The sequence below is a fragment of the Propithecus coquereli genome, unplaced genomic scaffold (assembly GCF_000956105.1).
Source record: "Propithecus coquereli isolate 6110/MARCELLA unplaced genomic scaffold, Pcoq_1.0 Scaffold29, whole genome shotgun sequence".
Classification (NCBI taxonomy): domain Eukaryota; kingdom Metazoa; phylum Chordata; class Mammalia; order Primates; family Indriidae; genus Propithecus; species Propithecus coquereli.
Window position 1 is genome coordinate 2,115,015 of NW_012148507.1, and position 16,855 is coordinate 2,131,869.

Sequence of the window (16,855 nt, forward strand, 5' to 3'; positions counted from 1 at the left end):
AGGGAGCAGCAGGTGCAAAAGCACAGAGGCACACAGCAGCACGACACTTGCAGGAGAAGCTGATGGCTGGTGCGTGGGCTCATGTGGGTACAACCTCTTCCTATGCCCCTCACCACAGAAGGAAGAGGTGGTACAGTTCATAACCAAATAGTTTTACTGTTAGTCCCTTAGTCACTCACAGAACAGAAAAGAAAGTATACACAATTCTTTATTTTGGTTTCCAGTGGCATGTTCTGACTCATGTAATAGCCTCAGGGGAATAGATATTCAGGAGCAGCTCTTCTCTATTCCTCTCACCACCCCCACCCCAGTTCCTCTAACTCGTACCAAGATTTAGTATCAACTCTCATGTGGCCATGTGGTCAGCACCGTGCATGAACAAGGGCGAGAGAGTCATCTCTCCTCTTTGGGCTCTCACTGTTTCCTCTCTCCTTCCCCATTTTTTTTTTTTTTTGACCATTTAAACATTTTCATTCCCTCCACTCCCAGCTCAGCCCAGTGTCCCACCTCCTCTGTGCTCAGTCTCAGGTAGCTTGTCAGTCACTCAATTCCATCCACTTCTGGGGCTGGGCTGGGTCAGGGGTCTCAAATCAAGTGGGAGGCGGATGGAGCCCACAAACTGGCCTCGGGTTTAAATATCTAAAAAAGATCGTCAGGCCTTTCATGTGGTCTAGTTTAGCCACCTGCTAACAGAGCATTTGCAAATTATTACATTAAAAAAGAAATCTGTCAACTTCTCTGCCTTAGGGAGTGTTCTCAGCTTGGCGATGTGCAGACCATAGGGACTGGGGAAGGCTGAAGAGAAAGAAAATCCGTTCCACCAAATGGAAGGAATCATGGCAGGATATGAGATGGGAGAATTAAGCAGGGGTCACATTTTGAAGGACTTTGCGTATCCTGGGAAGGCACTTGAACCTGCTGTCTTAAGGCCACATGTGGCTTTCTAGGTCCTTAGGGGTGGCCTTTTGACTGAATCCAAATTTTACAGAACAAATCCTTTTATTTTTATTAACACATTTTTGTTCGTCTTTTATATTTTATTTTATTTTTAAAATGAGCATATTTAAAATACCAAAGAATAAAATAAGTTTCAGCAAAATAATCCTCCCAGATTGACTGGCACAACAGGAACATTAGGAAGCCATAAGGGCTAACTTGATGGCTGCTTCACTCATGATTTAGTTCTAACTTCCCCTGCCTGACTGGTGCCACTACCACACAAGGCTGGTTGGCGAGAGTTTATGGGGGTCAAGTACACCAGTCTGTCATCAGATTTGACAACAGTGCACAGTGTTTCTGTTTGAAGTGGAATTTGTGAATAGTTGCACAGACCGACAGTATTTTTTAATTCTGTCTGCTTACCAGCCCATCATGTCAAAGAAGACCAAGAGAACACTGAAGGAAGAAAACAGATTTTTTAAAGAGGGTTAGGAATTGCAATATTATCTTGTTTCTGCTAAAGATAGGATGATTTGCTTGCTTTCTGATACTGCAGTATGAATATTAAAGAAATTCAATGCTCATCAGCATTATAACACTCATAAATACCACACATATTTTAAATTACAGGGAGGGGCATGAGAGTTTGTATTGCAGAAATTAAAAGATGAAAAGCAAAAGCAAAGACAATTCTTTCAAGCAGCAGTAAGACCTGGAAATAGTGCCACTGAAGCAACTTATAAAGTACCTTATATATTTGGATAAAACAGGGAAGCCATTCAGTGATGTAGAAATTGTGAAAGAATGAGTTGTTGAAGTTGTAGGATGCTTAGACCCCAATAATGTTTCAAAGTACAAACAACTGCCTCTTTCAAGGAGAACCATAACTGATCGGCAGCATGAATTAGCCTTCAACTTAACAGAACAACTTCATGCAAGACTTCAAAAGGAAAATATATATTATTCAATCGCTTTGGATGAATCAACTGATACTACTGACTCAGCACAGGTTTTATATTTCATTCGGGTCATAATAGAAGATTTTCTTTGCTATGAAGAATTACTAGCTTTGGGCATTCTTGTGAACAGAACACAGAGAAAAGGTATCTTCAACAACTTTCGAGATAAATGCCATGAAGCTGGACTGAATTTGGTAAATTTAATGAATGCATATACAGACGGTACATGTTCTAGTACAGGAAAACATGAAGGGTTTATTGCACAGATTTAAAAAGTTTTAACAGATCCAGATGCTCTCATTTCTTTTCATTGTATCTTGCATCAGCAAAATCTCTGTGTTAAGCCTGCTATTTTAAGTGACACTTTGCAGCAAATTATAAGTATTGTTAACTAATATTCCTGCAAATGCGACAGGGCTTCATCAGTTTCACAGCATGCTGAAGTCGAATGATGACGTATTCAGTGTGGATTTGCTGTATCATTCCAAAGTGTGTTGGCTATCGCAGGGATTATCTCTGCAAGAACAGATAGTTAAATTTTATGAAGAACAGAATCAGCAATGTGAATTATTTAAAGAAGATTTCTATAGAAATGCAGCATTAATGTGTGATATCATGTCAAATCAAAATGATTTGAATATTTCTTACCAGATGATTGATATACATGAAAAAAAGAAGAATATTTCTTTTCAAGATAAAAGTCTATATATGGGCTGGGCGCAGTGGCTCACGCCTGTAATCCTAGCTCTCTGGGAGGCCGAGGCAGGCGGATCGTTTGAGCTCAGGAGTTCAAAACCAGCCTGAGCAAGAGCAAGACCCCGTCTCTACTAAAATTAGAAAGAAATTAATTGGACAACTAAAAATATATAGAAAAAATTAACCGGGCATGGTGGCGCATGCCTGTAGTCCCAGCTACTCGGGAGGCTGAGGCAGGAGGATCGCTTGAGCCCAGGAGTTTGAGGTTGCCGTGAGCTAGGATGATGCCACGGCACTCTAGCCTGGGCAAAAAAAAACCCCCCCTCTCAAAAAAAAAAAAAAAGTCTATGTATGATACATGGCAAAAAATCCAAGCATTTTGAAAAAAGCTATCTTTTTTCAAAGCACTTCTTCAAAAGGAAATTTCAAATGAACATTTTCCCCAGTTAGCAAAGGTCATTGATGAGCAGGATGATATACGCAAATAATTTGAAGAATACGCAGCTGTTATAGACCTATTGACTAGAGAATACAATGGAAGTTTCACTGACTTCGAGAATCATGACATCACACTCAAATTATTAATGACATTTCAGCCTCGCCTCGTTGATATCACCAAAGCACCTAAAGAACTACGGACAGAATTGATTAAGCTCTCAGTAGATGACATTTTAAAGTCATTGTTTGATGCTAAGAAAGATCCAATTGAAATATGGAAAAATGCAGTAGAAGACCCATGGCTTTGGCAACATGCCTAAAAAAAAATGCTTTCTTGCTTTCAACCACTTATTGCTGTGAATCTACATTTTCCTACCTAACCCAAATCAAGATGCCCTTAAGGTCATAAATGACTGATACTCATCTAGAGGATCAACTGAAACTGCGGACCTCCCTGCTGCAACCAAATATTCAAATGCTTTCCAACAAAAAGCAGACAAAACAAAGTCATTAAAAGGTCTGTTAACTTTAAAATTAACAAATAGTTTTCATTTTTCTGAAATTATTAAGTACATAGTAGTTATATTTTTACAAAATACTGTACATTTTTAAGTATATCTAATTGAAGTTTCTTGATTGAGGCCTTATTTGATTACAGCTAAATTATTGCTGCCTTCCAACATGAGAAGTTTCCCACCCCCTGAGCGACACAGTGATTTTCCACCAGAGTTGGAGAAGAGAGACAAATGTCTATCACGACCTCAAGCACTAGTGTTGTAGGCCTCTACTCTGATGGGAACATGTTATAGGCCTCAGGTACTGGGTTGCTTGCTGTAGGAGATAAAAAATTATAAGCAGGGAATTCACATAAGGAGATGTTTTGTTTCTGAAAGATCTTGCTAGCAGCAGTGTGGGAGAAAGATCTGAGGCTAATACGGCTGCAGGCATGAGAAACTGGGACAAGGAGACTGGCTAGGAAGAGTTGTAGTCAGGCGGGCAAGAGCTGAAGAGAGCTAGAAGGAAGATAAGGGTATTGTGGATGAAGAGCAAACGCCAAATTCAAGAGGCATTTAGAAGGCAAAATCAGTAGCATTTGGTGACTAATCATGGGCAGGAGACTGGATCCCTGTGCTATGCATTCACATAGATCCCTGCAGTTCCCATGTCAACGTTCTCATGTATTGAAACTTTTTATTAAAGTCTTCTCCAGTGCAACTCCATGAAGGCTGAAACCATGTGCGTCTTGTTTACAGCTATGTTCTCACACACAGCACAGTGCCTGATAGCTACAGGTCCTTTAAAAAGATTAGCTGAGTGGACAAACCAATGAATGAATGAATGACATAAAGAATGACCCACGCATAGATGGCCTAAATGACCCGTAGTTGGGGAAGCTATCAACTAAGGGAGGAAGCACAGGAGGAAAAGGAGATTTGAGCCCAAAATTACAATTTTATTTTCATCATATTGGGTTTGAGGTGTCTGTGGGATCACTGGGAAGATGTTCAGCTACAATTGGAGCTCAGGCAGGAGTTAGATTAGGTGTGATAGATTAGGAAGTTGTCGGTGGATAGGTGGACATTCAGAGCACAAGTGTAGGAGGACGAGGACAGGTATATAGAGTGAAGCGAAGAGGACAAAGGACAAAGAAGTTACATCTAACCAGAAGGCTAGTGGTGTTTTTGGTTTTGTTACTGTTTTTGTTTTTATTGTGATATAATTCACATACCGTAAAATTCACCATTTTAAAGTACACGATTAAGTGGTTTTTAGTATATTCACTTGGTTGTGCAATGATCGTCACTATCTAATTCCAGAACATTTTCATCATTCTCAAAAGAAATCTCGTATCCATTAGCAGTCACTCCCCATTCCCTGTTCTCCCAACCCCTGGCAACCATGAATTATCTGTGTGTATGGATTTGCCTGTTGTGAATATTTCATATAAATGGAATCATACAATATGTGGCTTTTGTGTCTGGCTTTTTCCACTTAGCATAATGTTTTCAAGTTTCACCCCTGCGGTAGCATGTGTCCATGCTTCATTGAGAAGGCTGGTGCTTAATCTTTAGAAAAGTTCGTTGCATTTCCATCCTTGACTTACAAGGCTCTCCCAGACCTTTTGAGGACATCCTCCAAAGTCCAAATTAATCCACAGCATGTGGAAAATCTTTATGCTGAAAGGCATCCCTGACGAATCTGGCCCCCAGGAATCTCTCTTGTCTCTGATTCCTAGGGTATTCACTGTATGTGCTACACATGTAAACACTGGGTTCTATAAAGTTCCCCTATCTTACTTCTCAAATCAGAGTGAAAACTCCTGGGGGCAGAGAGTAAGAGGTGTCTCATGCTGTATTTTTCTCTTATTGTTTACAATATTCAGCACACTGTTGCATGAAATCCTCACAATCAAACAGAAACCAAAATAGCATTTTAAATCTGTCTAATTGGTAAAAAGTTTCCAAGAACATTATTACTTTGTCTTTAAAATGGAGTTGACTATATCTTTGTTAGACTGTGTGGTAGACTTCTCTAGGATTAACTGCCCAATTCACAAGGATTATTCTCCATTTTATGGAGACTGGTCCTATTCTTTCCCCATCCCAGGCTGACATCCAGCTAGGATGCCCTGGTCCAGCTATAGGACCAGTAGGTTGTTTATGGCTGGAGTCCATTCTCAGTGGTTGCTGCCCATACCATACCGGTTGTTAAATATCTTCCATATCATTTCTGTGACACCATCCACATAACAATATCAATAGGATCCCAGCAGTTGTTTTTTTCCAATGTGACTATGCCACCCTTGTCACAGTTAGATTGTCCAGGTAAGGGCACCTGTCCCAAGCTTTGCCAATTAGACCTTCTTCACAAGGAATTTGGATTTGATTCATCCTTAGTCTACGTGATATTTTGAACAACAACAAAAAGTAAATTTGGGAGATACTGGCAGCATGCAAACTGGAGAACTAGACAAAGCTTTTCTGAGCACATGAGAGAAAGAAAACAGAGAAGTAGTCCTGAAGAGAACGGCAGCTGCAAGAGATGGATCTAGAATCTTAGGGGCATTCAAGCCCCTGCTTCCCATTTATTCTTATAGGCTAGTTGCATTTCTGCCCTGGAGTTCCATTAAATGCCCGTGTATCTTTATGTGCCAAGTTAATGTACTGAGGTACTCGCATTCTTGTTTATTGGGGAAAAAGAATTGGAAAGGAGAAATGTGTTTTATTCTTTCCCCCTCAAATCCTACCCCTCCTGCCACTACCCCATTCCACCAACTCCAAGCCCCTTTCTTCCAGGCTGATGTTCAGCTGGTACGCACCCTTGTGGCTATAGCAGTTGTTAAATATTTTGAACCTCATCCTGGCTTCTCAACCCTCCACATCTGCACCTGCACATGCCCTATCCCACATGTTGCTGCTGGTACAATGGGATGGAGGAATAGAATTATATTTTGTATGAGTCAAAATAAATTTACTAGTGTGCCATTCCTTGATGCTAGAGTTTCTAATAAGTATCTCTTTTTAGCTTTAGCTAGCTCAAGTGAGTTTCTATTACCAAAAAACAATAGAGTTAAAAGCATTCTGAATGCTTTTAAATTAGATGTAAGGATTTTTAAAAATAGAGTTGGAAGAGATGTTAGAAATCACTTCATCATTTTACAGATAAGGACACTGACACCCAGAAAGCCAAAGAACCTGATCGATGTCACACAGATGTGTCCAAGTGGAGACTGTAGGCCTCCTTCTATATACTCTGGGGGCTGTCCCTTCGTCTTGCACCCCTGGCATCGTGCAAATATGGAAGATATCTGCTTTGTTTAATGACACGAGAAGTGTGAATCAGCACTTGTACCATTTACACTGATAATTGACACTAGTAAGGAGGGTACAATTGCATTTTAGGGAGTGCGTGTGGCCACTTTGAATCAAACCTTGTTGATTTGCTAGGTGATTTTGACCATGGCTGACAAGCGGAAATTGATGCATGCCGTGGTATAGGGTTTCATTTGGTGATTATTAAATAAAGACAATGTTGAACTGGCTAGGACACATTAAGAGGATTTTCTGTTCTTTGCTCCTGCCAAGCCCTCTGACCATCTCCACCTCATAACCCCACCTTATTATGACACACCTAGCGACTCTCTTCTCATTTTGTTGTGGTTTCACAGCCATTTTCCACAGCCTCTGTCCTAAGCTAAACTTGGCAAAGGAAAATGAAGAAACCTAGAATGTCTTGAGTCATCCTGTATCTCTGGTTGTAAAATGGTTCTTTCATTGGCTGAGTGCCAACCAGGCTGCAGGTAGCATGTGTCCTGCCGTGCACAGCAAATGCCTAATGTCTAGCCAGATGCTTTGAGCATGCCAAGGAGACACATGAGCAGTCTGCAGGCACTCCCCATGTCAGTGAGGACAGAGTACCACGCCTCTAAGGACATATTCTAAAACTCCAAGCTGGATGATCTCAGGAGGTTACCTCCCAAGGTAAGGACTCTGTATTTTGACCCCATCTGAGTCACGACTTTCAGTGTACCTGTAGACATCATTTAAATCTCCCTGTTTCAGTTTGTTTATGCAAAATATACCTTTCACTTACTTCTGAGTCTCTATTATTCGGAATCTCATGGCTTGTCTAGGCTATATATTTTGTGAAGTATTTTTCATTTGTCATCAAAATAATTATTTCTAGCCAAATAACCATTGTCTATCCCAGACTGTATACTTCCTGAAGACAGATACTATCAGTTATTTTGTATACTGCCCAGACTGCTGCCAGGATAGCAGCATTTTAAAACTCCATTAAATTCTTACATATAATTACGTAACCATACTCTGATTTAATATGACAAAACTGAGTTGACTCCCTCTGGAGTGCATGTCTGTCTCTGCCTGGCTCCTTTTCACTCAGGAGCTCTCCCTCCCTCACATGGCAACATGATAATCATATCCCCTGGCTTATGGGAGGGGCATGGACCCAGGCTGGCCAGTCAGAGTGTCTTATCCCCTTGACCACAGGGATGGAAATGTAACCCCAACTAGACCATTTGGTGTTTTCTCCAGGACTGGCAGGAATCATTAGTAAAGAGATAAACTTTTTTTCTGCATCATCTGCTTGGTGAGGACCATGTAAATCCAGTGCTGCTGTTGGCATACAGACCACCATTTTGAAAGACACTGCCTGAGAATCAAGCCGTGGACACAGTTCTGGCCTGTGCAACTTTCAGAGAATCCGATGCACATGGCTCTGGAAAAACTCTTGTCAGTGAAGGAGACAGTCATGGTCCCTTCTATTTTTCCTTCCTCTTGACTTGAATGCAAATGTTGTGGTTGGGCTTGAAGCAGTTATCTTGAGACCATGAGGGAAAGACCAAGAGAATCACAGAGATGTCAGTCCTGATATCGTCAAGCTACCCAAACAATAACCAGCAATTAACTTGCTCTAAACAAGGGGCGGCAAACTACAGCCCCCATGCTAAATCTGTGTCTGTAGGCCTCGGGGGAATGCCTGAGTAGGCTATCACTGGGAGACTCAGCCAGGGCAGCCTCCTCTGCCGCTATTTCCCCTTCTGCTCCAGCACTTGCCTCTCAGGCCAGTGGGCAGCTATGCATTGCCAGTGCAGAGGGCCCAGCCAGTTGCCACTAACGCGCTGGGGACTACACTGTTGACAACTGCTGGGCACTGACTGGTTGCCTGTCAGTCCAGAAGTTGATGATCCTGCAAGTTGCCTTGTGTCTGGTCAGCAGTCCAAATCGGTGTGGCTGGACTCACCAGGAGTAGAGAAGGGTGCATAGGACTTTGGATGTCACTGGTGCACAGACTGAAACTGACCATGAAAGTTGCCATCTCTATTACCCTCCCGGCTAGTCAGGCCCCTCCTCCTTGGGCAATTTTTCCTGAGAATGTCTCTGGCAGAAGGCAATTGGATGCAAAGCATGCCCACCACCAAGTTGGCCCCCTCGAGCAAATGGGGCAGGCAGGAGTTTTATTTTCTGTTATATAACTGCCTACATAATATCTTCAATTTTGCCTCTTCACCTGCAAAGCCTAAAATGTTTACTATCTGGCTCTTTACAAAAAGATTTGTCAACGCTTGCTCTAGGCAATACCTATGATGGCAAGAGAAAGCCTTTTTTTTTTTAAGATGCTATAGTCAAATTTTCTGTGATTTGTACCCAACACATTCTTAAGTTATATTAATAAGTGGGACTTTAATACACAAAATTGTTTCAGGGAGAGCATTTTTGGCACAAAGAACAACCTGAACAGGAGTAGGAAAATGAAAGCTTATGAGCCATGTGTGAGGACAGCAAGACCTTTAGTGTGGCTTGAGAACAAGGTTAGTATGGTCAAGTAACTGAAAACTTTTTAAAAATTGCAGGTCATGCCTATTAGTTGGTCATGAAATCAATTTAGTGGGCTGCAACCAGCATTTGTTTAGTTTAGGTCCATTTTTTACGTGAATTTTCATAGCAGCTTTGTTTATAATAGCCCCAGATACAGGCAACAACTTGAATGGATCTCAAGGGAATCATGCTGAGTGAAAAAAAGGCAATCTCAGAAGGTGACTTACTGAATGATCCATTTACATAATATCATCGAAATGGCAAAATCATAGAAATGGAGAGAAGATCAGTGGATACCAAAGGTTGGGGAAGGGGGAAGGGTAGGAGGTGGCTGTGGTTTTAAAAGGGTGGCATAAAGAGTCCCCATGATGAGACTTTTCCATATCTTGATTGTGGAAACTACACCTGTCATAAACTATAGAGAGCCAAACACACACACACAAATGGGTGTGTACAAAACTGGTGGAATTTGACCAAGGTGAGTGGATTGTATCAATGTCTATTTCCTGGTTGAGATATTATGTTAATACTACGGTTATGCAAGATGTTACCATTGGGGGAAACTGGGTGAAGCGTGTATAAGATTTCTCTGTATCATTTCTTACAAGTGCATGTAGATCTATAAGTATCTCAAAATAAAAAGTTAAAAAATACATGAAACAGTGGATGGTAGCTTGAGCTTGGCAGATTCTATGGGAAAAGAATATAAGATGTTGCAGAGAGATAGAGAAATGTATTCATGACAGAAATTGAAGTGCTGAGAATATGGATATGTGGCAAGTCAATTCATTTCAACTGAAACTTGTTATATCAACACTATTACAAACTTCCTTTATACTCACTTAATTCTATTTCAAGTGTCTAAGGACCAGTTATATTTCAGGCAACTTGACAGAACATTTTCTACTGGCTTCCTTTGAATTAAATTAAAAAGTGAGCTCTTCTTGGGGAAAACTTTGAACCTGTAAGTACATTGATTTATATTGAAAATGGTACTTACTTCATTTCCTGTTCAGATTTGCAAAAGACTAAAAAAGGACACTTTTCTTAAAATATTCAATACCAGTCACTAAACTGATTCTTGGAATTAAAGACAAGAAAAACCTTATTACTATTGTGCATCTCAAGATAAGGTGGGAACTCTTAATATTTTTGTAACGATTGAACATAAAAATTTTAAATGCCTGTGTATTCGACATTTCTTATTGTGGGTGAAAGTAAAAAGTGAAAGGTAGGAAATGGTGAAAAAGTAGGCTGAGGCTAGCTTGTGAATGCCAGTCTGAGGAATTCTGGCTTAAAGCTGCCATCTACAAGGTGACCTGGGGAATTTCCAGGAGAGAAATGGCATAACCAGACACAGAGAAAGAAAGGATTGAGGGGTGAGAAATACCCACTCGTGGGCAGTAATTAGGTGAGGGTACTGCAAGTTCTACAGGGGCAGAAGAGAAAGTGTATTACTTGGGATTCTTTCAGGACAGTGTTAGAAATTCAACTCAAACTCAGGGAAGCGAAAGAATGTATTTATTGGCTGACATAGCTAGGGAGAATGTGAGGTTATTTTAAAGAACCGAACGAAATGAGCTGCAGGAGGCCAAAAGCTTCATGAAAGCATGGTGACTTATTACTGCTCTGTCTCTCCCTTCCCCCATGAGTTTGGCCTCATTCTTTCCTGCACAGAGTCCTCTGAATGTGGTGGTAAAACAGCTCCCAGCAGCCTGGGATTCATTTCCTCCCCTGTCTTAGCAATCCTAGGGGACTTTACTCAGAATCTGGACATTAATCTCAGTAAATGACTCTGACCGGTCCATGCTTTGGTCACATGCCCATCCCTTGTTCTGAATCTTTTACAAGGTTCCAGGTAGAGTGCTTTTGGCTGGGAGCTGCAGATACCCATTTTAAAATGGTTTAAATAATGAGGATGATGTAATATTTTACTGACAAGAAGTTCCGAGGCAGGTTAATATAGTGACTCAATAATGTCAGGGTCCCAGGTAGGCTTCTCTGCCATTCTCTCGACTTTCCCTTCAAGGGCAAAATGGCTGCTGCATTTCCAAGAATCATCTCCTCAGATAACAAAGTCCAGGGCGGGAAGAAGCAAGTCCTTGACTTGCATCCATATTTAGGGTGAGGAAAGCTTCCCAGAAAACATCCTTTTTAATTCCATTGATTAGGATTGCATCATGTGCACATGTTGGTATAACCAATCGTCGGTGAGGCAAATTGAATGAACAAGACTGGCCTGGACCAATCAACCTATACTCATCACTAAGGTTGGAGAGATGCCCTTGAAGCACATGGGTAAACAATATCTAAAACATAATTAGTGTTCTAACAGAAAGAGCACAGAGAAAAATGGTCAGTACATATGCAACTAACACATCTCCTAGGCAATGAGAATGGGACCTTGTATTAGTTTTCTATTGCTACATAAAATTTTACCACCAATGTAGTGACTTCAAACTAGATGCATTTCTTATCCCACAGTTGCGATAGGTTAGGAGTTTAGGCATAGCTCACCTGGGTTCTCTGCAAGGCTAAAATCTAGCAGTGGGCCAATGCTGGATTTTCATGTGGAGGCTCAGTTGAGACAGGGTCTACTTCTAAACTCACTCAGACTGTTGGCAAAATTTATTTTCTTATGATTATAGGGCTGAGGTCCCTGGCTTCTTGCTGGCTGGAGGCTGGAGGCTGGAGGCTGCCTTCAGCACCTAGAGGCCGCCCACAGTTTGTTACCAGGTGGGCTTTCCCCAGCATGGCCACTTACTTCATCAGCCCAGCAGGAAAGTCTCTAGGGCAAGTCTTCTAGCAAGATGGGTCTTATACAATACAATACAATTACAAGAGTGACATCCCATCACCTTTGCTGTACTCTGTTGCATAAAAGCAAGTCATAGATTCCATCCATACTCAAAAGAGGGGATCACCCAAAGGCATGAACATCAGGAAGTGGGGATCCTGGGGGACCACCCTACTGTCTATCTGCCACAGACACTATGAGTAGCCAGCCCTGGCTGGCTCCAGCTCAGTTACCAGAAGAAGGAAGATGGGAAAGCTTTCTGGGAAATTAAAAATACAGCTCCTCCAGTTCACATAAAAATGAAAGAGAAATTCTGAATATATAATTGCTGTGATTTGGCAACCATTGAGTATGGCATAGGGAAGCGAAGAGATAGAGATGAGTCATGGCTTTAAAGCCAGTGACTGGAAAGAGGACGCCGCTATTACTGAATTTGGGAACTCACGCAGAGTGAGAGAGAAGGGGGAAGACGGAGAGTAATCTGAAGTTCCCATAAGAAATCCACATGGAGTTGCCTCCCTGGAGCTCAGGACGGACGCCTGAGACACAGATTCGGACATCATCTACCTAGAAGTAGACGACATTCACAGCTGGGGAATGGATGGCATGTTTGTGTACACAGCAGTAGGTGACCATTTCCACATACTCCCCTGCTAAAAGTCTTCCAAGTTGCCACTGAAATTCCTTAAACCTACAAGGTCTTTCATGGCAGAGCTCTTGCTTACCTCTCTGGAGTCTTTCTCCTAGAACTTTATTAAGTTCCTGCAGGTCTCAACAATGCTCTCTATTCTCTCCAAGCCTTTGCGTACCATTTTCCCCCTACATAAGACACACTTCACCCCTCCCCTCATCGTTGCCTGGCTATGTATCTTCCGAGTCTTGGTGTTGATCATACCCTCCAGAGAGCCTTCCACGACGCCAGCTTAGATGTCCCTTCTTTGAGCTTCCAGACCACACTGTACAGCCCCTTTCTGTAGTCTAATGGCACCGTATTGTCATTACTTATTTATTTTTCTCTTACTAACCTATAAGCTTCTTGACAGCAGGAGTGGGGTCTAGCCCACCATTATATCTCCAGTTCTTAGCACAGTCCTGAGTACTCAGAACTTGCTCAATTAGCATTTGTGAAATGGACAAGGAGTGAAGGTTAACACATTTCTCTCTTAGTTGAAACTCCTTTGCTTGTAAGTGTCAGAAAACCCAATCCAAACAGCTTAAGCAAAAAGGGGAATTAATGGCGCATGTAAACAAAGAATTCTAGAAGCCATGTTGGTTTCAGGTACAACTTGATGCAGAAGTCCAAATGATGTCACCAGGACCCATATTTTCTTCCCCCACCCCTTGGTTCTGCTTGCTCTGGCTTAGCTCCATTCGTGGACGGGGTCTCCCTCATGGTCGCAAGGTGGCGGCAGCAACTTCACGTCTTACAGCTTTGCACATGTGAGCCCGGTGGGAAAAAGTGCTGGCTTCACTCCCAGAAGCCTCAGCAGAAGTGTCAAGAGTCTCAATGACTCTGAGCAGAGTCTTGTGCCCATGACCGAACCAATCACTGTTTGTTCAGGAGAACGCAAGGCTCTGACTAGCTAGGCCTGGGTCGCATGCCAGGTCCAGATCTGCTTTACCAAAGCCACTCAGACCAGGGATGAGGGCTGGCTCCAGAGCTTGGGAAGGGGTAGTCGCCCCAGATAGACATCTTGGACTTTCCCTGGAATTTTGGTGAGGGAAAATTCCCCTAAAAAACAGGGTCCCTTTAAAAAACAAATTATTATTAAGTAATGCCTACAGTGCAGGGGAATAAGGCAGGATAAAGGTCCAGCAAAGAAATTCTAAGTTGAGCAGTCAGAGAAACAAGCAAAGAACTAAGAACATATAGTGTCATCAAAGAGAAGGCAACTAATATTTGTTTAGCACTTACCATGTGACAGGAACTTTCCATACAATATCTCATCTAAACCTCATAATAACCCTGATACATAAACATTATTATTCCCAGCTGACAGAGTTTTGGGGTAAACTGAGTCCACAGAGGATATGTGACCCGCCCAGGCCACACAGCTAGTAAGTGCGTTAGCCGGGACAGGACCCAGCGCCTCTCTGTCTCCGCGAAACCATGTTGTGAGGAGAGTCAGCAAGGTGTCGAGTCTGGCAAGAGAGCTGGGATGAGTGAGCGCTAGGATGGGGTCTGGACATTAGGCAATTAGGAAGCCACACCTGACTCTCATGGTGGCTGTTTCAGAAGAGCTGTGAGGACCAACAGCCCTGAGTAACGAGCAGGTGGCTGTTCTTCCAGGAAGTGTGACAATGATAAAAGGAGGAACGGGGCATCAATATTTACCTATTTAAGTGTTTCTACCCAGCCACAAAGTGGGATCCTCAAAAGCAAGGGCCAAGAAAGGCTTATCTGTTTTTATGTCTCCAGCCTAACACAGGGCCTTGCCCACAGAGGCCATCACTAAGCATTTGTTAAATTGGCGAGTGAATGATTGATTGCATGAACGAAAGACATGCATGTATCCCAAGAAGAAATGAAGGTAGAAAAAGAACTGTAGGGATGGGTTAGATGTGAACATGTTTTTAGGGCAGGTGGAAAGAGGTTGAAAAATGAAAGAAAAGGTTGATGATGAAGCAAAGTCCCCTGTGAGGTTCAAATTCTAAGGAGGAAGAAACCTTAGATAAAAGGTTTCAAGTTTTCTTCTCCCAAAGCAAGACGGAGAGAGGAAAAGTTTGGTTTATGGCCTTCAGAGAGTCTGAAGTGGAGGGGAGGAAACCAAAATCACTCTTATCCGCTGTCCTTAGTCTTCACTGTGACAAAATAAAGGTTCTTCTTCCTACCACTGTGTTCAAGGCAGATGCAATATTTCAATTCGTGCCTCACCCCCACGATACCAGGCATAGAATAGATGCTAAAATAAATGTATGAACTCCTCTGGTTGAATTGAATGAAATGAAATGATCTTTTATAAAAATTTGAGCACAGCCTACAGAAAGGGCAGACATGTAAGCATGATTTGGTGGCTTGCTGGGACTTTGGTAGGTGCTGTGGGAAGATGAAGGCAGGCAGTACAGTGTGTACATGTTATATGCTCTGCAAAATATCTTTGCTGGGCAAATAGCTCCTTATCATTTGCCTTTTTAAATACAAGCTTACACCCTATTTCTTCGGAACACCTGGGCTTTGGCAGTAATTATTAGGTTGAGCATTTGTAATAACAGGTCTGTCCAGCGAAATTATAGGATGTGAGGTCTCAGAGGTTAGCAATCAGGAGGGATTTGCTAAGCCTCTTCTGGGCCCGTCCCAGGGCCAGCCTTCTTAGCAGACTGACTCAGCCAGCATTGCCACCTGTGCAGCAGGTGGCAGAGCCAGTCACACTGCCCCTGTCCACATGCCCCATTGTGCCCACCCCGAGAGTCCCTGACATCAGCCAAGTGAGTAAGACTTAGGGTTGCAGGGGGTGCCTCCAGCTGCAGAAGGCAGCCTGACCTTGAATTCTAACAGGCTTTAAATTCTGTGCCTCACAGAATGAGGTAACAGGGAAGATGGATGACTGCTGATTAGAACACCGTGAACTGGAAAAATTAAACAATCCACAGTGAAAAGCTCATTCCCCTGCCTGTGTTTAGTCTCTAACAGGAACACGGATAAAGTCAGTGGACGGGGTCAGATAGGGGATGGGGTGGTGGGATCAGGGGGCCCCCTTTGGCCACCAGTAGGTGCCTTTCTTGATGGGTTCCTCTGAGGAGGAACAAAGAGAAGGAGCTGGAATAAAAAAGAATGAAATCCTGTCATTTGCGGCAACATGGATGAGCCTGGAGGACATTATGTTAAGCGAAATAAGCCAGGCATGGAAAGGCAAATACCACATGATCTCACTCATATTTGAGAGCTTAAAAAAAAGGAGCCCATGGAAGTAGAGAGTAGAATTGTGGACATCAGAGGCGGGGGCTCGGTGGGGAGGGGAAGAGGCCTGGTGTTCTGCAGCACCGAAGAGGAATATGCCTAGCTGTAATTTATTTTATATTCTCAAAAAGCTAGAAGAGAGGATTTTGAATGTTCACAACTCAAAGAAATGATAAAATGTTTGAAGTGATAATATGCTAATTACCCTGATTTGATCAATTACACGTTGTATACACGTATTGAACTATCACTCTCTATCTCATAAATATGTACAATTATTATTCTTCAAGTAAATATAAAAGGGGGGGAAAAGGAAGCAAAGGGGCTGGAGAGAATGGGGTTTAATTCCAGCCCTTGGTGGTCATGGGGGGCCAGGAGGAGGGCTGGGCTGGGCAGGGAAGCAAGGAACTCGCCACCTCCAGGGGGGATTTCAGGTCTTCCTGTTTATACAAGTAGATGGTTTTTTCCAAGTAAGCTATTTTGGATTCTTACTTTGCAGAGTTTGTGCACATTAGCTGCAGAGGCCCAGGGGGAGGCAGGTGGGGAAGGGTAGGGAAGTTTGGCACTGAAGCCAGCCAGAATGAAGTTTTTGATAGATGTATGTATGAATCTTTTAGCTAATTTCAATCAATATGTCTTCTGCTCCCTGTACCCCTTCCACTCAACCAACTCCACCAGGCATGGGGTTTTCGTTTCTTTTCCCAACAGGTATATATTAATCAACTGCCTCTTTATGGTGGGGTGTCTATGATTGTGACTAGGGCCAGCCTGGGGAAGAACTATGCAA